The sequence below is a fragment of the Anabrus simplex genome, chromosome 2, assembly GCF_040414725.1.
Source record: "Anabrus simplex isolate iqAnaSimp1 chromosome 2, ASM4041472v1, whole genome shotgun sequence".
NCBI lineage: Eukaryota > Metazoa > Arthropoda > Insecta > Orthoptera > Tettigoniidae > Anabrus > Anabrus simplex.
Window position 1 is genome coordinate 481,071,332 of NC_090266.1, and position 23,334 is coordinate 481,094,665.

Here is a 23,334-nt window from a genome sequence, read left to right on the forward strand (position 1 = left end):
GTGGAGATGAGAATGGTAGAAATGTTGAAGGCAAAAGGGAGCATGGATTTTACGTAATACCGCCGTGAGGAGGCGAGGAGAATGAGTTTTTGAGACAGGCTATGTTTGCCGAGGAAGGATTTTTGAGACAGGCTGTATATTAAATGTGAGATTTATGTGGCAGGCTGTAGTATATTCCGCTAACAATCCGAAAGCTGGGACCTGGAGAAGGTCGGTCCGAGATAATTATTGTATGAAGCACAGTAAATGTCAAATAAGATCCCAAGTGAAAAACGATTTTGGTGGGTAACTCTTGGTAGTAAAATTTCAAGTGACTAGTTACGTAAAGCCAGTAATGAATATTAGAATAATATGACCTCAAGGATAAAAAAAGCACTTTGCATACACGGTTGGCGTTGTTTGGTTGTAAGGACGAGTTTCCATTCAGTGGAGTTCATAAATTACAAAGCGGTAATTTATCAGTAAATAGGAGCATTTGTGGAATGAGATATTCGACTTTTTTAAAGCGATATGTTTGACTGTGTAAATTTATTGAATTTCGTTTCACTGGATAGTCATGGATATGTATATTTGGAAAATGACGTTAGGCAATCTGAGGGCTTCATCCTAAATTTATAGTATGGATTTCTGCGCTGGTGATGATTATTATTTTTGACGACGTCCTCTAAATGTAAACGTGTGTTGGAAAATATTATTTCTTTCCTATACTTCATTGCGCAGGCTGAGATCGTGTTTGAGTTGGGGGATTGTTCGTCACGTGATATTTATTTTAAAGTTCACGTTGTTTTTGTAACAAGATAGAAACTTATTGCATTTTTCGACTTGCGTGCGTTCTGTGGCTAGACTTGTTTCGTTGTGTGTTATTCGTTTCGACCATAATTACAGTTAAAAATATCAGAGTTTGTTTGAAATTACGGGTTCGCCTGATATGCTAAGGGAAGCATATACGACCCGGTTTCCGCCCGACAATAGATTTAGGACGTCACATGTTATCCTAGGAGTATACTGATAATGAGACGTCCTAGTTCACGCTCAACGATAGAATTAGGAAGGTTAGTTAGTGTTAGGGTGTGCAGATGTTAAGTAGGCCCGACCATAGGTCTGGGATGTCAGCTGTACATACTCAAGTCTTAGATTAGATGTTTTTAGTTTTTTTGCGAAGTGACCTGGGCGATGGTAGCATCTGCAGTAATCTACGAAATGGGAAGAATGTTAGCTCGGTAATAATGAGGCCAAACTTGCACGCAGCTCCCAACAGCTGGAAGGTGCTCCCTAAGATATGGGACCGTTATCGGCAAATGTGGGTTGTCCAACATTGGGTGCTGAGCTAATGGTGATTGAATATTTTGCTGTAGTTCTCCACGCGTGTTGAGTTCAAATAACTTCGATATTTTTATTTTATTTTACGGACTTAATTGTTTTTGTCGTTCTGACGTCCGTTTCTCTTTGATAGTGTGCATGTTGACACGCAATGTATTAGTGCGAGACTTGAGTTACGAATACGGATTCGATTCGTCAGCCAGTAATATATTTTATTTTTGATCTTTGTCGTTCGTTCATTTTTATACGTAGTTGAATTCGATTAATCGGTAGCTTTGTAGGTAGTGTGTTGGGACAAGCAATAAGTGGATGGATCTGTGATGGTAGTCATTGTTAAGTAGGAAAGAATTCTTTAATTTCTGTAATTTGTGTATATTTTTATCTGTGGACTTGTAAATTTATTAAGCGTAACGTAACCATTCATAACCTGAAAGTCGGGTTTTATAATGATATTTTTCAAGTGATTTGCCACTTTTTAATTAACTTTAGTGTTTGGCATTTCTTCTAAATGCGTTATGAATAAGTGTTTCCTGCAATTCGCAGTTTTGTTCCTTCAGAACGACGTAACGTAAGATCCTCGCGGATCATGTTGTTGTTGGTTCCTTCTGAACAGCTGTTTGGGTGATGCATGTTCAGCATCGGGATTATTTTATCACTTAAGGGTGTCATGAAATGACAAATACATGGTGGAATTTTGTTTGTTGTGAATGCTGCTGTTAACTTGTAGTGAACACCATGCTTTCCAATAATATTTCGCAACCTATCCAAAACAACTGATAGTCAATTTGGTTCGATTAAGGGTCCATTCGGCGGATGTTCCGTACCCGAAAGGGTATTCGACTGGTGGATAACCTTAATTGAGAGTAAATCAGGCGTTCTACTTGTTGAAGGTCAGATTTTCCACGGATCGTGTGGATTTATTCTCAGTTATCTTTTGGATTAATAGGTGCCCGAATTTTCAGGTTTTTCCTTTCACTTTTTCAGTTTCACTGTCCACTTATTTATGATATTCCTACGTTCATCGAAGCAACTTCTTCGATATTGTAAAAGAAAATATAGACACTATGCAATGTGACTGCGTTGAAACATTTCATAATTAATTGTTGATCAAGGATTTATACATATAAATAATTTTTGTGTGCCATTAAGAATTTAATAAACGTTAGTAAGCACATATTTGCACCTCATTTCAAGTAGTTCGGCTCTCTTCTGAACCCCATCGTTTGGTTAAGATCGTGACCGAAACATTCCCGCAACGACCCCAAGATTTAATAGCTCAATATTGCTCTACTGTAGCAGCTGTGGCCAACCAACGATGGAACGGTAAGTTAAGGGTTCAATATACAGAATTAACAGGTTCACGCATGTAGCACCATAGTGTAGGATTAAGAATCAAATAAATTTTCACATTTCATTTTGATGTCTTCCGTCTTGAAATGTTACTCATAAACAGATTCTGCATTGATTAAGGTACAGTTCATAAAACAATAAAGGTGTTTTATAATCCACATATTCAGTACTTTTATTTTCACTTATAGTGGTTACATAAACAGACTATCAGTTAAATGGGACATGTTTCGCCATCAATTTAGGGCATCTTTATCCTAAAAAATCTTCAAGGGTACATCTAGTATTAAATATGGAAGCTAAAAGTTAGCAGTTATTAAAATTCAGGATATAAAAAATGTGAAAAATGATACATTATACAAAAATGTTAATGGAAACACAGTCAAAGATTAAACTATGTTCTTGTCGGAGACTAAAACTTCTTCCATTAAAATTCCAATTAAAATAGTTCATTTAAAATGTTAATGGAATATCAGAGTGATAATAACATAATGCCAACGACAGGAGGGCATGAACACAAGCACAAACATGAATGTCACAAAAACGACATGTTCAAGGCCGCTAAAGAAAATTCGTGAGCATAAGGTGAAACAGAAGCAACAGTTGAAATATTGTAGAAGTAGCCTTTAGTACCAGTAGGCAATACTATTGGCTGAAACCTTGTCAGGAAATGTCAGAGGATACTGAAAAATGTTCTCTGTAAGAAAAGGAAAGAATGAATTAAGAAGTTGAACGCAAGGAGAGAAATTAAGCTTATGTAATTTGGAACAGATGAGGACTTACATTTTAGTTGAAAGTTGTTATTTGTTTTTTTTGCTAGTTGCTTTACGTCGCACCGACACAAATAGGTCTTATGGTGACGATGGGACAGGAAAGGGCTCGGAGTAAGAAGGAAGCAGCCGTGGCCTTAATTAAGGTTGAGCCCCAGCATTTGCCTGGTGTGAAAATAGGAAACCACGGAAAACCATTTTCAGGGCTGCCGACAGTGGGGTTCGAACCTACTATGTTATTTGTTAACTACTGTTGTGTTGGTAGCTGCCCTTCTGTTGGCTCTGAGTTTCGTATTATAACTGTGCCGCAGAGGCGGCAGTGAACTCGGAGGGGAAGGAATAGGGGAGTGTGGAAAGGAGGAGAGGATGGGTGGAGTTAACTGTGACGAGGCTGACAAATGGGCGGAGTCATCCGTTTTGCTGGAAGTAGGCCTGATATCTGTAGGTATGGGTGGAGTATTAGAGTATGAAGAATTAAATATATTAGGTATCCTAAATTTATTTGAACTAACTGTCTTTAATAATTTCGGCGTTAATTCATGTAACATGCTTTTACTGCCCGTGATTTTATTAAGATTTTGTTCCTTATTTTACGCCTGATCTAAATAGATATATAAACTTTCTAGTTCGTTCAACATTCTACCTTTTTCTGTTTCTAATTATCGCTAGGTCTTTCTCTATGGATTCAAATTGGTGCCCAGTCTCCCTCATATGTAAACTCATCGCTGAGTATTTCCTATGTTTTTCTGCGTTAACATGTTCCATGTATCTTGTCATAAAGCTTCTCCCAATCTGTCCAACATTTGATATATTACACTGTACATTTGAGTCTGTATACTCCTGATCCCAAATAACGATTTTTGTCATAATTAACTTTATGATTAAGGAATATGGATTGGTTAGTATTAGTGGTTCTAAAGGCTGTATTAAACTTATGTTTCTTGAACACGTTAGTAATCTGGTGTATAGCTGGATTATTAAAAGTGAATGTAGCATACTCAGTTTTTTTTGGTTTTTCTGGTATCAGATGCGTGGATAACTTGTTCTTAATTTTATTGATCAATTTATTGATCATTTCTATTTTGAAACCATTCTGTTTAGCGAGGTACCTAATATAATTCAATTCTTTCTTCAAATTCTTGGGAGATAGAGGGGTTCTAAGTGCTCTATAAATTAGACTGTGAAAAGATGCTTGTTTATGTGAATTCGGGTGTAAAGAAAAATTGTTTATGGTTGTAGATGATTGTATCGATTTTCTAAATATTTGGAAATCAAGAGTATTATCCTTACGCATAACAGTTACATCTAGAAAGTTCAATGAATTATCGACTTTGTCCTCCTTCGTGAATTTCAAATTAGGTTCGATTTCATTTAGCTTATTTAAGATTTCTTGACTATTAGTGACATCTTTGTTTATGATTAAAAACGTATCATCTACATATCTCAACCATAAATCAATTCCTTTAATTTTTGCTATTATTTCATTGTGTTCAATTGAATCCATAAATATGCCGGCAAGGATGCCCGATATTGGGTCACCCATTGCTAATCCATTCTGTTTGTAAATTCTTTGTAAATTTGAACTAATTATTGTCTAATACGAAATTTAATAATCTAGTGAATTCTTCTACTTCCATTTTACTAAGATTACTGTGTTTACAAATATTATCATGAATAATATTAACAGTTTTATCTGTGGGAATATTCGGGAACATATTCACTACGTCATATGAGCACATCATCTATTTGGACGCACGCCAAATTTAAACAAAATGTCACATAAGTCAATAGAATTTCTTAATGGTTGTTTATTATTAAAAGTGTAATGTCTTTGCACAAAATTATGGCTGTATTTGGAGACCTTATACGTGGGAGTTTTGGCAATTAATTATCGGACGAATCGGAACATCTTTTTTATGTATTTTGTGGAAAGCTCCAGTTTCTGGGAGCCTAGGATTCATATTGACAAGGGTCTTTAAGTTGCGTTTAACTTTAGCTAACGGATCTTTAGTCACTTATGTGTATTTGTTATTATCAAAAATTCTTCAGTTTTTATATATGTATCCTTATCCATCAAAACGATTGCATCCCCTTTGTCAGCCTTGATTACTATAATATTGCTATCTTCAATTTTCGATTTCATGTTTTTTATTGTTTTATGTTGTTTAGGATAAAATTGGTATAAATCTCTTTAGCTAATCTGGCCAATCTCTTCTTTAACTCCAATCTTACTTCGTCTTGTACATCGCGTGGGAGATTTGATATGTTCGCTTCCTATTCTGCTATAGTGTTAATGATGTCTATTTCTCTATCTTTATTAGGCCAATTGTGTTTTGGACCACTTTTAAGTAGCTCATTCTCTCTTTCCGTAAATTGTACCTTGGTCATGTTAATTACCGTGGGAGTAACAATGTCCGATGGGCCTTTAATTTGTTCTTGCTTCGTTTGTTTACTGTGACGTATTTGTGCCTCTAACAAATGATTCAATTTCTTATTCAATGTATCCTGTTTCTTACTAAGTGCGTATGATAGTTTGTGTTCCATGTGTTGATAAAATGACTGCCATTCTAATGGGGCTAAATCCTGTGTCACCGCTAAGTGAACTTTATATAATTGCAAATTCAATTTGGATTTCTTCCTGTAATATACCTTGATTTCATTTTAAAGCCATAATTCATTTACCTTACTTTGGGTTATATTATGCTTGGGCTGCTTATGTTCTTACGTTGTGTTGATTTAAGAAAAGTAGGTACCAGTTTTAGTCTCAGATATTGTTTAAGAATGGCTATCCTTTACTAACTTACAAATCTTCATTTTGAGATTGAGAAAATTATTTAACCTACATTTTGCCTGGTTGGCTGCCATATTACATGTTATAAATCTCATTTTTGGTCCGTATTAAAAATTTACATTTTATAAAACAATAAAGGTGTTTTATAATCCACCTACCGGTATTCAATACTTTTATTTTACATATGAGGGAGACTGGACACCAATTTGAATCCATAGAGAAAGACCTAGCGATAATTAAAAACATAGAAAAAGGGAGAATGTTGAACGAACTAGAAAGTTTATATATCTATTTAGATGAGACGTATAATAAGGAAAAACTTAATGAAATCACGGGCAGTAAAAGCATGTTACATGAATTAACGCCGAAATTATTAAAGACAGTTAGTTCAAATAAATTTAGGATACCTAATATATTTAATTCTTCATACGCTAATACTCCACCCATACCTACAGATATTAGGCCTACTTCTAGCAAAACGGCTGACTCCGCCCCTTTGTCAGCCTCGTCACAGTTAACTCCACCCATCCTCTCCTCCCTTCCACACTCCCCTATTCCTTCCCCTCCGAGTTCACTGCCGCCTCTGCGGCACAGTTATAATACGAGACTCAGAGCCAACAGAAGGGCAGCTACCAACACAACAGTAGTTAACAAATAACAACTTTCAACTAACATGTAAGTCCTCATCTGTTCCAAATTACGTAAGCTTAATTTCTCTCCTTGCGTTGAACTTCTTAATTCATTCTTTCCTTCTCTTAGAGAGAACATTTTTCAGTATTCTCTGACATTTTCTGACAAAGTTTCAGCCAATAGTATTGCCTACCGGTGCTAAAGGCTACTTCTACAATATTTCAACTGTTGTTTCTGTTTCACCTTATGCTCACGAATTTCTTTAGCGGCCTTGAACATGTTGTTTTTATGACATTCATGTTTGTGCTTGTGTTCATGCCCTCCTGTCGTTGGCATTATGTTATTATCACTCTGATATTCCATTAACATTTTTAAATGAACTATTTTAATTGAAATGTTAATGGAAGAAGTTTTAGTCTCCGACAAGATCATAGTTTAATTGTTGACTGTGTTTCCATTAACATTTTTGTATAATGTATCATTTTTCACATTTTTATATCCCGAATTTTAGTAACTGGCTAAACTTTTAGCTTTCATATGTAATATTAGATGTACTCTTGAAGTTTGTTTTTAGGCTGAAGATGCTCTAAATTGAGGGCGAAACATGTCTTTGCTGTGTCAATTGTTTGCATTGGAAGAGAGGATGTGGTTAGCATCCCTAATAGCTTTCCCACAACTTCACGTCGGTGAGTTATTTATAGTACGCAGAACGTTTAGTGATTCTTCTTCTTGATGGTTATGGGCTCCTATATTTCGCCCAATTGATGTTTGTTTGTTTGTTTGTTTGCTTTCTTGCTTGCTTGTTTGCTTGTTTGTTTCTGTGGAATCTCTAAACCTAAACAAGTTCTTCCTACACAGCTTACCAGACAAATAACAAATGAAGGTAATCAAACCTATAACAAAACAATATAGTAATTAGAAACAAGTGGCCCACGGTCAACTCACTTCCGGAGATCCGTTAACCATAGCAATAAGGCAGTTGAATAAAAAACATAAAGTAAGATAAAATAAAACATAGGCAGTATGGCACCAGAAGGCGAAAGACCTTCACCTCTCTCCTGGCTGGTCTCGCAAACCCAGCACATTCCAACCCAGTTGTTGCACTGTCTCTTGACCTAGTCAGGTTTGCTGAGCCAGGCATCACGTTACAACACCTGCCACGCTAGTGTGCCATAAACCCTACACATTGCATTTATCACATGAACTACTTCCGTGTTGCCAGACAGCATTACCTGACTTCACCTCCAGGACAATGTCTTCTCGAACAAACATAATCACTCTAAATTCACATATAATCCAAATAACTCCTGATCACTCTATGACCAGCCTCCATCCACCTTTCAGCCAACCATCATTACTTCACCACACTTCACCTCAACCTCTTCAAAACAATGTCTTCTCAATTAACCATAATCACTCTTAACATTCTCTTATAATTCACATAACTCTGATCACACTATGAACAACCTCCAACCACCTATAAATTATTACTGACACTCATTGACCATACTTCTTTTTCTTTCCTAACCATATATCACATCAAGCTTCAATTTCAGTTTACATCAGGTTATCAAAGATACCTATCCACCATTAAATTCCTAAAAAATCGTCCATAATTACCAACTACACTTCACTACCTCTCTTATCATTCAAATATAATAACTCTGTTCACTCTATGACCAACATCCAAACACCCCTCAGTACAATCAACAAACATTTAAATTCCAGGCCATATTCACTTGAATTACTGCAACCCATCACTTTTCCAGCTCCCTATACATATCAATTACAATTGGCATACGGTTAACAAAGACACAGCTCCACCATTAACTTGTTAAAAACTCATCATACAGTTAACAAGGACACAGCTCCACCATTAACTTATTAAAAAATCATCCCTAATTACCATCTAAATTCAATACCTCTCTTATCATTCCAACATAAAAACGCTGGTCGCTCTATGACCAACCTCCAGCTGTCTTTCAGCAAATCTTCATTATATATTCACTTCATTTACCATAGATATACCACTACACTTGTCATACAGTTACCAAAGCCACAGATCCACCATACACTTAAATTACCATACGAACTAAACTTCACTACTGGTACTTATCTTATCATTCAAACATATTTTTTAGCTTTCTTGCCTCTTTTTATATCGCCAAGCTCACTAACTCTGATCACTCTATGACCAACATCGAGCCACCATTCAGTGCAATCAGCTATCACTTAGAATACAGTTAGCTCAACCATTAACTTGATGAAAAGTCATATATAATTACCATCAAACTTCATTACCTCTCTTTTAACCATATATCATATCACGCTCACTTACATTTCAATTTATATACAGTTAGCAAAGACACAGATCCACCATAACACTTGGCATAAAGTTACCTAAGCCACATCACAAAACTCACTACCTCTGATCACTCTTTGACCAATCTCCAGCCACCATTCAGCACATTTAACTATCACTTAGAATCCTGGCCACCTTCATTTAAATTACCAAACCCATCTTTTATTCATATACCAGATCAAGCTCACTATACATTACAATTGGCATACATTTAACAAAGGCACAGATCCATCACTAACTTACTACCAACTCATCCTTCTTTCCTCTCTACACTACACTACCTCTCTTATCATTCATACATATTACTTAGCTTTCGTACTTCTTGTTACTAAGTTATGACTCCCCACTATTGCTTTTCTTACCCCACGGGTCCTTTAGACTTAGGCTTCTCCCTTTAGCCATAGTCTCTCTTCTCTTCACCCCGTCACACATATCTTCACTTTCACTATACCTTGTGCCACCTGCCAGCTCAACTCGCCACCTTCTCATATCCTTTAATGTCTCATCCATTTTCCCATCAACACACAGCCTCCTATTGACATTTTTTCAGCACCAGGACTGTCTTCTCCAGGACTGTTTTCTGAAACCTGCATTTCTTCCACTCTCACCCATATCCTCTTCCATTGCCTTGAGTTTGGACACCGACCACCTCCGCGTCCATTTCTCATTGGTCACTACCAGAATCTGGCCCCTGATATGCGCCCTCAACCCTAGCAATCTTGCCCTCACTATATGTTTTCTTGGAGTCTTTTTGTTCTCATTCCCGTCTCTTCCTATGTCCCTTTTAATCCACATTTTATCACCCTGCAGATTTCCATCGTTCCTTACCATATGTCCGCCATCAATGTGGATATCAGCGTCACCTTTATTGGTCTACCGGTACTCCCCCTCACCTTACCTACTCTCACAACGTCGTCTATTTATTTTCATTTTATGTTGAACAATATCTAACCACTTTATAAATAATGTCCACCTTAGCTTCTGCCTTCTCTTCCTTCACACCGTAATTAAATATTGTTTTTTTTTACTTTCTTGACTGTGGTATGCTATTTCTTGCTTCAAGTTCCTCACCCCCCTCTTCCAAAGTTTTTATTTTCTCCCTTAGTGATACAATTTCCCTGTCAATGCTTTCCATTTGCGTTCTAGTTTCCTTCATGTTCTGGATCTATCGCCGCGTATTTTCATGCTCCTTGACTTGTCCCTGCAACATCCGGTTTAGCTGTTCAAATGGGCAGAGCTCCTCAACTAGTTCCTTAACTATCTTTCTTATAGTTTCTATGTCTTCCGAGCTCATGTTGCCACTGCTCTGGGAACCTGGATTTACTTCTGTGCCCCCAGTCACCAACAGCCAGTGCCGGATTAAGGTGTTTGGGGGGCCCTGGGCTATTTAGAAGTATGGGGCTCCTTCTTCGTAACATCACGTAAGACTAGCATACTGAAGTCGTTATAGAACTACTTCAACCGCCTTGGTAGTCCTCTACCAAAAAAATATTGCCCAGCTAAGAAGCCAGGCACGGCCATCTCTCTCTTCCGAGAGAGTGGCAAAGAATTGGCACTGTTCACCGCTTTTTTATTGCATCCGTAAGCGGGTGGGAGGTGCCCAGATCGATGAGCAGTGGATAGGGGAGGTGCGTGCGCACATGCGATGGTTGCACGCTGTAGTGGAAGAAGTTTAGTACGATAGTCGATGTGCACGCATGTCGACAGGCGATGGGGAGGTGCGCGCTTACATGCGATGGTTGCACACTCTGGTGGAAGAAGTTTAGTGTGATAGGTGTCGATGTGTATACATATCGACAGGCGATCGATGCGCACTCTGGTGGAAAAAGTTTAGTACGATAGTCGATGCATGCATAATCGATAGGGGATGTGTGCACACTCTAGCGGTAGAAAATAAAAACTTACTCATGCTATGTTAGCGGGAATTTTAACATGGCTATCCTCAGTACTGCTATATTACGAGATGCTGTGTAGTTAGCACGACGAATCCTCTCTGCTGTTATTCTTGGCTTTTTAGACTGGGAGGCGCTAGATATCCCGTAAGTTCTAATTACGTAAGCTGAGTAGACCTGAATAATTAGAACCGAGTTAGGGAGCGAACCTAACCTTATCTTGACAGACCATAGTTTAGGGACACCCCTTGGCCTACTAAGCGACACGCTGCTTAGCTCGAAGGCCTGCAGATTATGAGGTGTCGTGTAGTTAGCACGATAAATCCTCTCTTAGCTTTCTAGACCGGGGCCGTTAAATAGCTCCTGAGTAGACCTTGTACTAACTGTCTAAGTCTACGTAAAAATCCCTGACTTGAGGAGAGTAAACCACGAACTATTTTTAGGTCTACGTAAAAATCCCTGACGTGGCCGGTAATCCAACTTGGAGCTTCTGGGAAAGAGGCCATCATTAACAGAATTTTAATCTTGTAGACCTCGAACTATTCCTTAGGTCTAAGTAAAAATCTATAACTTGGCTGGGAATCGAACATAGAGCTTCCGAGAAAGAGGCATTAACAGAATTTTAATATACAGAATATTTCTCTGTATATAGCAAGCGGCGAGTTAGCATACACACGGGTAAGGAATAGTTGCGTTATCAGTAATACTACACTGCGTTTCCTCAACACACAGTATGACCTTGTGTGGAGGCACGCAGGCAGGCAGCTCTCTCTGCTGGAGTTAGCAAGCTGGAACTTTTTCAGTGGGCAAAATACATTTGCAGAGATTAAGGATAAAAATTACTAGAATAGAATAGTTCCACCGCCCCCTTACCGCCAGATACCGCGGTTTAATTACCGGTTACTTAATGTTAGATTTGTACTGGACAAAGCGGAGGCAAGACAGGGTCTTCTCCGTGCTGCTGAGCCCCGACTGGGTAGGCTTACAGCCCTGTGTTGCAATAGCATAGGCCTACATAACACTTTAAAAATATAATTATTATATTACTCTACAGCTACGCAACCCTACAGGAATCAGACGCAGGTACGAGCCCGTAAATCGATTATTACTGCTGTGCAGTAGTAGTTAATGTGAATATATATCTTTCGGATAGCATTGTGAGGTTAGCACGCCCCCATCCGACAAACAAAAAATCTATTATCAGAGCTGACGACATAGGTGTACAACCCTAGTATTACCTCTTCTGCGTTGTCTACATTAAAAAAATAATCTGTTGCCTCTTCTATGCTCAGTGCACAATCACAGTAAACAACACATTCCTCTTAAAACAATCCGGGAATCGAACCCGTGCCTCCGGGGGTAGCAGAACTCAGAACATTTTATTTACATGTTCGATGTACTAGTTACGTAGCTAGGTTCGAAAGCCTTATCTAACAGCAAAGATAGGAATTGTTCCAGCTCTGCACTTAGCAACGATCGGATAGAAGATAAAAAAGCGACCATGTTCTTAACTAATGTACAGCCCTAGCATTTGCATAGAAAAACTATTCTTTTGGGCTGTTGAAAGTAAGTTAGGTAGCGTGCGGTTCGGAGCTACCGCGGAAACTTATATTGCCCTAACCACGCAGCTAACTCGCTCCTCGATGTTGCAAGAGTAACGATAAATATAAGGAATTGTTCCAGCACTGTACTAGCAACGATCGGATAGAAGATAAAAACAAGCGACCGTGTTCTTAATTAACGTACATCCCCAGCATTTGCATAGAAAACTATTATTTTGGGCTGTCGACAGTAAGTGAGGTAGCGTGCAGCAATATTGCTGGCCTTAACATAACAGATTTGATCGTAACGAGGCAACATTTTAATTAAGATACAGCCCTAGTATTTTGACATGAGGAGAGAGGTAGTTTTTCTTATCGTGTTAGAAGTTGCTATTACATACATCCGATTAGTAAGATACATGAAGGAAGCGCCGGGTAAGAGGCAGGGAATAAAAGACGTAAAAATCTCGGACTTAGCCGGGAATCGAACCCGGGATAGCTCTTTAGTAAGTTAAGTAGACTTTAAGTGTACGTAAAAAAATCCCTGACCTGGGTATATCTCGAACCGACTGTTAGGTATACGTAAAAATCCCTGACCTGGCTAGGAATCGAACTCGGAACTTCCGGGTAAGAGGCAGGTATTAACAGACGTAAAAATCATTAATCCCTGCTTGCAGTTTATCTCACTAAACAGCGGTCTTTTCGTAAGACTCCTTGAATAGGTATTCTTGGTTGTTGTAAAAAAGTACAGTACTTCGTTCAGAGCACAGCTGCACGCTGTGTAACTTTCCACTAGCAAACATAGAATGCGTACTGTCAGCGCTTCCGCTAACCTTGGAGTGGAAGTGAGGTTCTTGCTTGTCGAACTGTACAAGAATATATAAGCACAGAGACTAAATACGTTGTATTATCCTTCGTCGTTCGCACATAATAATAAATAAAATCCACAGCCTGTTTCTAGTAGTTTGACCGGGTCTGGAATGGAATGAATGAAACCCCTATCTAGCGGCGAGGATAGGAAATGTGTCGGCTGCCGAAACCTGTTGCACTCCTCTCGGGCAAGAATAAATAACTAACAGATGAAATAAAATGTTAATAGAGAGTGTTGCTGGAATGAAGATGACAGGGAAAACCGGAGTGTTCGGAGAGAAACCTGTCCTGCCTCCGCTTTGTCCAGCACAAATCTCACATGGAGTTACCGGGATTTGAACCACGGTATCCAGCGGTGAGTGGCCGGCGCGCTGCCGCCTGAGCCACGGAGGCTGCATCATAATAATAACAATAATAATAATAAATTTTGACTTACTATTTTTGCTGCTACAATGGGCACTAAAAATTCCTAGCTGCTAAACCGGGGGAGCACTCTAGCAGTCCCGACGATACCTACTATAATACCAAAATTAGTAGCAGAGTGCTTCTATATGTAATACCGTAGGAGTCTGAAAAGAATAAGAGTTGACCAAGGGAGGTCGGATAAGATAGATAGTGCAATACCATTTTTCTAACCGTGTAACTAATTCGCTCGGATAATAATTAAGACGGTAAAGTAGCTGAGATAAATTAACGTATAGTAAATGCTGTTGGGGGAAGAGGAAAATTCCAACACTTTACCGTTAACAAGAACACAAATGGAATAATTTAGTTTCTGTTATGTTGTATTCAAATGAGTGAACAGTTGTTATGACTGTACGCATTCAAGATGTGTGCGTGCTGACGCGTGTAAAATTACGCTCACTGCTTTTCCTACATGCTGTTGCCTGCTTAGTAACGTCGTGCGCAGAGACTGAGCTTGAAGTAGTCTTTGTCCGGTACATGTTCTGTTGAGACGTGCATCGTAAAAGTGAATATTAGATTTGTGCATGTAGTCGATCTAAATAGTCATACATGTTCTATACAAGGCAAAGGTTTGTCGTAAAACTTAATATTGGATTTGTGTGTGTAATAAAGGTTAGGCACCAATCCGGAAGACAGTGAACGTAGTAGCACTCTAGTGCGTGTTCATCATAAAAAGTGCTGAATGATTGTTCGTCGATCCGTGTATATAAACGAATAAGCAATTCTCCCTGTTCTCTCACTTTCATCGAAGCTGTTTATCAACTAAGGTAGGCATACGTGCATGTGTACTGTTTGAAAAACATTCTATGAAAATTAAGCGTAAAAATATTTACGATGTTTTCTTTCTTTTTAGAAAGTCTACATTATCGTGATTAATATCTGCCGTCTACTTTATCCCAGTGCCATCTGCTATCTGCTAAAAAGTAAGTTTAATTTTTTGTATTTTATTATTTTAATTTTTGATTTTTTCTTAACAGAAGAGCAACAACTGTTTGCGTAGAAGATTATCATTGTCATTCTTATCTGCCGTCTACTTTATCCCAGTGCCATCTACTATCTGCTAAAAAGTAAGTTCAATGTTTTGTATATTATTATTTTAATGTTTGAATTTTTGTTTTCTTAACAGAAGAGCAACAACTGTTTGTGACGAGGACTATCATCGTGATTGATATTTGCCGTTTACTTCATCCAAGCCGTTGTTTACATTATTACAGTAATTGATACCTGCTGTCTATGCACACTTTAGAGCAGGAAGGTATATCTACATTCAAGGCGCACATCTTCTTTTAAAGGCATGTTTCTATTTTTTATTAAACTAATATGTATAAATTGCTTTTAAAGATTCTAAAATAGTATTTAGCTTTTTTGTAGAAAAATTGAACGGATTAACGACCTAGGTTACATTACAGGTCCTACAACAAGACGGCTCAGCGATCTTCCACTAAATGAGCCATTTAAAGTAATTTCGCTTCGGAAACTCAAAACAAGATTTGGTGTAATAATTTTATCCGTCTGTCAGGACTTCCAAGTAGTTTTACCCAATATGTTTAGTGTGTTAACAGATTTAAAATTAGGATAACTAAATCAACGATCTATTAGTGTTATATTTATACAAAGGATTAGAAAACAAAACTTGTATCATTAGTTTTACTGATAACTAATTATGGTAACTAATTGGGAGACTATACATACATATTTTTCATCGCGTATACTAAGCGGTATTAGACGAAGTTCATTGAATGTTTTAGATCCAAATTCATTCGTACTCTCTTGCTATCATGTTTTCGAAGAAAAAGTCACTTCTTTGCTCACTACGCATACGGCGCTTAAACTAAACGCCTCACTTGCTTGTTCCTTCATTCTTTTCAAAGATAATCAGGAAATTTATGATACATTTTGCATTTCATCTAAAATGACAAAACTGTTATGTTCGGACAATATTTCAGAATGGTTTCACAAACATATTGTGGACGAATTGCTCGCCACATTTCAAAAGTTTGAAGAGGGTGCGAGCAATAAAACACTCGAAAATAGTTGGCATCTTCAGATTATTGTGTTTAAATTAGATCCCTTAAATTCAGGTAGTCAATATATTAAACTTCCCCAAGCCATTGCATATAAGAGAGCTGTTATTAATATTCGAAATAACGATGACTTTTGCTTTTTATGGTGTATCGCAATGGCGTTGTAACCAGCAACACCTAATCATTCAAAAACTTTTCAGTATAAAGATATGCTTATTCAGTTGCAACAGTCATTAAAAAGGTGTTACTTTTTCTATGGATTTAGCAAACATTTCTACGTTTGAGAAAACAATCCCAATTTTACCTTTTCTTTGTACGGTATCGACGGAGAGAGTATTGTAGGACCACTTTACACAACTACTTCTCCGAAACAACACCATATTCTTCTTTTGTATATTTGCAGTGAAAACACAAGCCACTATTGTCTTATAACGAATCTTTCCCGTTTGTTAAGTTCTCAACTTTCATCGCACAATGGAAAAGCGTTTATATGTGATAGATGCTTGCAGTACTTTTCTACAGAAAACTTGTTAGCTACACACTTAGATGATTGTGCAACACACCCAGCAGTAAAACTTGTTCTGCCAAACAGAGAAATGAAGTTTCAGAATTATTATCGTCAGGAACCTGTTCCATTACTGTTTATGCAGATTTCGAATGTTTTACAGTACCTTTTAATCGTTGCCAACCGGACTTGAGCGAACCCTAGACTGATTACGTGCAGAAGCACACTCCGTTTCAGTAGCATACACAGTTGTTTGTTCATATGATGCATCTCTATCCTTTTTTAAGATGTATCGAGGAAAAAACTGTACTGCATGTCTGTTAGAGGAATTAGAACAGGTTAGCACAATGCGTTCATATTTTATTTCGCAACCAGAGCCAATTCAAATGACGTTGGATGAGATGATTTTGCATGATGAAACCGATGAATGTCACATCTGTAGCCAATTACATTCCCAGATATTAATGTTAGTGATCACTGCCACTTTACTGGGAAATATCGTGAACCTGCACATCATTCTTGCAATCATTTATATCGTGTTCCTAAATTTATTCCTTGCGTTTTCCGTAACTTTTCAGGCTACGACAGTCACTTCATTGTTCGTGAGTTTGCACAATTCAGTTGTACAAAGTTTACTGTCGTTGCGCAAAATCATTAACGCTTTATTTCATTCAGTTATCTTGTAGGCGATATTAGCATTCGCTTCGTAGATTCCTATAAATTTATGAACTTTTCACTTGATACACTTGTAAATGGTCTTTCAAAAGATGACTTGAAATACACTGGAGAGTATTTTGTCGATCCTGAGCAATTTAAACTTTGTATAAGGAAAGGTATTCTGCCCTATGACTATATTCAGAGCTTTAGGACATTAGAAGAAACAAAATTACCTCCTCAGTCTGCATTTACAAGCGTATTAAGTGAATGTAGTACACCGTCACTAAGCTCATCCTCATACGATAAGCATACGGTATGGATTTCTGACGAAGACTATTTGCATGCCTGCCAGGTGTGGTCAACTTTTCATGTACACACATTAGGTGAATATGCAGACTTGTATTTGAAGGTAGATACACTTTTACTCTGTGATGTGTTTGAAAAGTTCCGTAAAATGTGTTTAACTGTTTATGGGTTAGACCCAAGTTATTACTACTCCACACCCGGTCTTTCGTGGGATGCTATGCGAAAGTGTACCGGTGTTCAACTTGATCTTCTTACGGATGTGAACATGCTTTTGTTTTTTGAACGCGGCATTCGCGGTGGACTAGTTTCGCTTGTTAACAGGAATGCGATCGTAAATAATCCCTACCTCGAGAATTATGATTCAGAGCAAGAAGGTTGTTATCCCATGTATTTTGATGTGAATAAACTGAATAGGTCGCCTATGTCACAGCCATTACCATGTAAAGATTTTGTATGGCTAACCGGAACTGAAATTCAACATGATGTTTTTCAAGCTGCTGAAGATCCTAATTGCGGCTACTTCTTAGAGGTTACACTTGCATATCCTTCTGATATGCTTCATTCACATTCTGACCTTCCTTTGTGCGTTGAAAAAATGATTCCACCTAATAATACATCAGAACATATTAAACTGATAGCTAATCTTCCTCCGTAAAAGCGGTATGTTATCCACATACAATGACTTGTTCAATGTCTCGAATACGACTTACAGTTAGAGTGTATTCATCGTATTGTTGCATTTAAGTAGGAAGCATGGCTTAAACCGTACATGGATTTGAATACTGAACATCGTCAACGTGCAACAAGAACATTTGATTGTACGTTTTTCAAACTGCTGAATAACTCTATCTATGGAGAAAGCATGGAAAATTTACGCAAACTTCGCGACATTCATTTACTTAATCAATGGGATGGCCGATATTGGGCACACAAGTACATCTCAAAACCAAATTTCAAAGCCTATCATGTTATTGATCGTGACCTTATTTCTGTTGAAATTTAAAAAGAACTGTGATCGTCTACGCGAAGCCAATTTATTTCGGAATGGCTATACTCGATTTTTCAAAATTAAAAATGTATGATTTTCATTATGGATTTTCGAAGCAACAGTTTTCTCATCTTACACTTTTGTGTATGGATATAGATAGTTTTATTTATCATACAGACGTCTACGATGTGATGCGAAACCATTCTAAATACTTTGACAGTTCTTCCTTTTCACCTAGTAATCCATTTAACATTAAGCCACAGAACAAGAAAGTCATAGGGCTTATGAAAGTTGATTATAGCATGAATATTATGACTGAGTTTATTGGTTTAGCACCTCAATTGTATGCCTATGACGCTCAAAATTCACAATCTGTCAAAAAAGCAAAAGACGTACGTTCAAGCGTCGTTAGCCGTTTACGCGTTCAACACTATCGCGATTACTATCTTCTAGAAATGCCGCTTTCTGAACGCAAGAAAGAATTCAATCACGCAAACGTCATGTATATACTGTCGAGGAAAATAAATGTTCATTACATCCTTTTGATGATAAACGTGTATGGGATAGTGATTCCCTTACAAGTTACCATGGTGGTATAGCAACGTGTAGTGGTGTACAGTTACAAGATGCACAAAATTAATAATGCTATAATTAACCTGTAAGAGGGGGTACAGCAACATGTAGTTTTGTAAGAAGGTCAAATAACATCATCATTCAAGATGCACAAAAATCAATTATGCTGTAATTAACTTGTACATACATAATCTGTAAGAATGGGAAATTACATTATCATTCAAGATGTACAAAATTTCTAATGCTATAATTAACTGTAAGAAGGAAGGTACACCAACATGTAGTTGTGTAAGAAGGTGAAATTACATTATCATTCAAGATGAAGAAAATTACTAATGCTATAACTAAGTTGTACATATATTATCTGTAAGAAGGGAATATTACATTATCATTCAAGACACACAAAATCACTAATGCTATAATTAACTGTAAAAAGGGGGTACAGCAACATATAGTAGTGTAAGAAGGTCAAATTGCATTATCATTCAAGATGCAGAAAGTTACTGATGCTATAATTGACTTGTACATACATTATCATTCAAGATGCATAAAATCAGTAATGTTGCAAATATCATTCATAATAATAAACATTGTAGAATTGGCATATTCTTTTATTTTAGATTATCTATCCCTTTATCTACATGTTTATCAATAGAAGTACTACTTTCTCCGTACCACATCCTCCTGCTACATGTTTATCAAACGAAAACATATAAAATTGATGATCTTCTTGGCTATCATCTGTCAAGATAAGGTTAGGATCGTTTGCTTAAATTCCACGTCTACACATCAAAGGAGGAGGAGAAGGAGAAGGAGGGGGAGGGTGTTACATTTTTCTTAAAATTCCATAGGCAACGTAGTTAAGATAACAGCTGTCATGTTAAGGTCTGAGAGTGTTCAGAAGGGCATCTTGCTTTAAATCTATGTTCTCTAAGATGTACGTATGTCAAAAGCAGCAGCTTTCCTTAAGATGGTAAGTATGTCGAGAAAGGTAGATTGCTTTTTAAAGCTATGTTCTCCAAGATAATGTTATGTTGAGAATTGCAGCATGCTATAAGATGGTAAGTATGTCAAAAAACAGCAGCTTGCTATAAGATGGTGGTATGTCGAGCAGGGCAGCTTGCCTGCGTTTAGAACCCCTGGCTATGTCCCGCGGCGTGGATAAGTCCCGTCAAGATCAATTTAAAATCCGCGCCATAAGATAGTAGCAATCAGGTTTAGCTCCGTGAAGATAGCAGCACTCAAGTAAGCCATGTTCAGAACAAGTGCACGTGGTTAAAGATGGCGGCTGTTATCTTGACAGATGTCAAAAACACGTGGATTTCAAATTGCCCTCCACACCACATGCATAATGTTTAGGTTTTTTAAAATAGCAGCACTGAGGTTAGCTATGTTTACTGTTTAAAATCCATGCACACGTGGTTAAATATGGCAGCTGTCAAAAAAGCACGTGGATTGCAAATTTCCCGCCACCACGTGCATAAGGTGGCAGCTATGAGGTGAGGGTCTGTCAAGATGCGAGCGGTGAAGTTAGCGATATTTAATATTCCGCGCCCACGTGTCACCTTAACAGTTGTCAAAAAGCAAAGGTTTGTTAAAAAGTTTGTTAAAAGGTTTGTTAAAATAGCAGCACTGAGGTTACCTAGGTTTACTTGTTTAAAATCCATGCCCACGTGGTTAAAGGTGGCAGCTGTCAAAAAGCACGTGGATTTTCAATTTTCCGCCACCACGTGCATAAGGTGGTAGCCATGACGTTTAGCCCCGTCAAGATGCCAGAACTGAAGTTAGCGATGCTCTGTTGTTTAAAGATGGCAGCTGCCATCTTGACAGCTGTCATAAAAGCACGTGGAATTGAAATTTCGCGCGCCCATGTGCATCAGGTGGCAGTCACAAGGTTTAGCCCCTTCAATATAGCAGCACTGAAGTTAGCGGTGCTTAAAATTTCGCGCGCAAGTGATTAAAGATGGTAGCTGTCATCTTGAAAGCTGTCAGAGACACGTGAATTACAAATTGCCCGCCACCACGTGCATATTGTGGCAGCTATGAACCGCCGTCAAGATGGCAGCACTGAGGTTAGCTATTCTCTCTTGTTTTAAGATGGCGGATGTCATCTCAACAGCTGTCAGAAAGTTCGTAGCTTTGTTTACAAACAAGAACACGTGGTCACCTGGGGTCAATGACCTCGGGTGCTGAGGCTGCAGAAAAAGTGCTGACTCAGCGGATTCAGAACTCTCATAGCCCTACTACTCATGATATAAGTCAAAGGTCTAGAATTCATCAAACTCCCACAGTCACATGATGTAGTCATCATCTCGTCGTAAAACATGACCTACCCAACATCCTCTTCAATAAATCTGCCACAAATCGACGGAGTGCTTGCAGCAATGCTTCTATCGAGACTGATTATTCAAATTCCAGGTGGACAGCTCTAAACAATGCGCAAGTAAGGAGGCACACCCACATTATTCCACCTTGTAGATATAAGGGCCCTGTTAAGTCCAGTCCAACAATCTCGAACACGGCAGCATCCCACACTCTGCTGGATGGAAGTGGAGGTGAAAGAACTTCAAGATGTCTTTCACTGTGTCTCTTTCATATGACGCACTTGGACAAAACCGACCTGATAGCTTTCCGACCGTTTAAAATCCAATAGCGTTCCCTGAGGTTATTTAGCAGCATTTGCAATCCTACATGTCCTTGTATCTTGTGTTCCCGTCAAGATTAACCTCTTCACTACCTCGTATAGTGATGGAAGTATTGCAGGCTGATGAAAGTCTTCGTGGTCATCTCGGTAGGTGATCTTAGTTTTCAGCCTAATTATTCCTTCATGGTCTTGAAACACTCTGAGCGTTCGCATTCTGTCGTCCCTTAACTCAGAAAAGGAGTCCTCTTGAATAAACCGAACAACTCTTCTCTCTGCAGTGGCATACTCTTCCACAGTTAATTCACTTCTCTGCAGCAGATCTGTAAGTAAACGGCTATTACGTATAAACCTTGGCAACCACCCCAACATGCAGAAAATTCTTACAAAGTTAGAGAAGTATTTGAAATACCAGTCCTTTTGGTTCTCTGAAACCAAACAGTTAACTTTCACAACAGCTGAGGATGTAACCTTTTCCATGTTGATCTCTTCTTTGGGATCATCATTGCGAGCAAACCACTTTCCTGGTGATTCCTTCAACCATGCAGGTCCCTCCCACCATCTAGAAGCATCTAATTGTTTAGTTTTGCAGCCTCTGGAAGGTAAATCTGCAGGGTTGAATTCCCCTGGGAAATACTTACAAATTTCGAGTAAGTGATGTTCCTAATATCATCAACTCGATTTCTGACAAAGACTGCCCATTTGTCTCCCCTGGTAATCCACGCAATTACCGTAGTAGAATCGCTCCAGATCCTCATCGGATCCAGTCTTCTTTCAGCAAGATTCAGGTTTAACGGCGAGACGGGAAGACCCTCAGTCCAAGGTAGCCGAACTTGATATCGACCTCCTTTAGTGCGATAAACACTTTGGAGGAAATGATCGTTCGCTGCAATATCTCGTTCCCTCTTCGTAACTTTCTCTACAGGATCCGAAATGCCTATTACATCCAACCTCCACAAATCAGTAATACACTGACTGACAGAGCAAATGCAACACCAAGAAGGAGTGGTTCGAAAGGGATGAAAGTTGGGGAAAAATCAGAGACGGCACGGACGAATAATTGATGTTTATTTCAAACCGATATGCAGGTTACACAATGCGCACGGCATCGACTCAGTAGGATGTAGGACCACCGCGAGCGGCGATGCACGCAGAAACACGTCGAGGTACAGAGTCAATAAGAGTGCGGATGGTGTCCTGAGGGATGGTTCTCCATTCTCTGTCAACCATTTGCCACAGTTGGTCGTCCGTACGAGGCTGGGGCAACGGCGTCCAATGAGATCCCACACGTGTTCGATTGGTGAGAGATCCGGAGAGTACGCTGGCCACGGAAGCATCTGTACACCTCGTAGAGCCTGTTGGGAGATGCGAGCAGTGTGTGGGCGGGCATTATCCTGCTGAAACAGAGCATTGGGCAGCCCATGAAGGTACGGGAGTGCCACCGGCCGCAGCACATGCTGCACGTAGCGGTGGGCATTTAACGTGCCTTGAATACGCACTAGAGGTGAGGTGGAATCATACGCAATAGCGCCCCAAACCATGATGCCGCGTTGTCTAGCGGTAGGGCGCTCCACAGTTACTGCCGGATTTGACCTTTCTCCACGCCGACGCCATACTCGTCTGCGGTGACTATCACTGACAGAACAGAAGCG

General features: G+C 38.7%; 1 protein-coding gene and 1 long non-coding RNA gene across 2 annotated transcripts in view; both read left to right on the forward strand.

Annotated features, from left to right (window-relative positions):
- The window catches only part of LOC136862894 (protein SSUH2 homolog), a 744,003-nt gene that overhangs the window by 185,263 nt on the left and 535,406 nt on the right, over nucleotides 1-23,334 (forward strand). The window lies entirely within an intron of this gene.
- LOC136862893 (uncharacterized) lies at nucleotides 14,436-19,634 on the forward strand. Its single transcript, XR_010859088.2, has 3 exons — nucleotides 14,436-14,755; nucleotides 14,842-14,911; nucleotides 15,115-19,634. It is a non-coding gene; the product is annotated as an uncharacterized lncRNA (long non-coding RNA).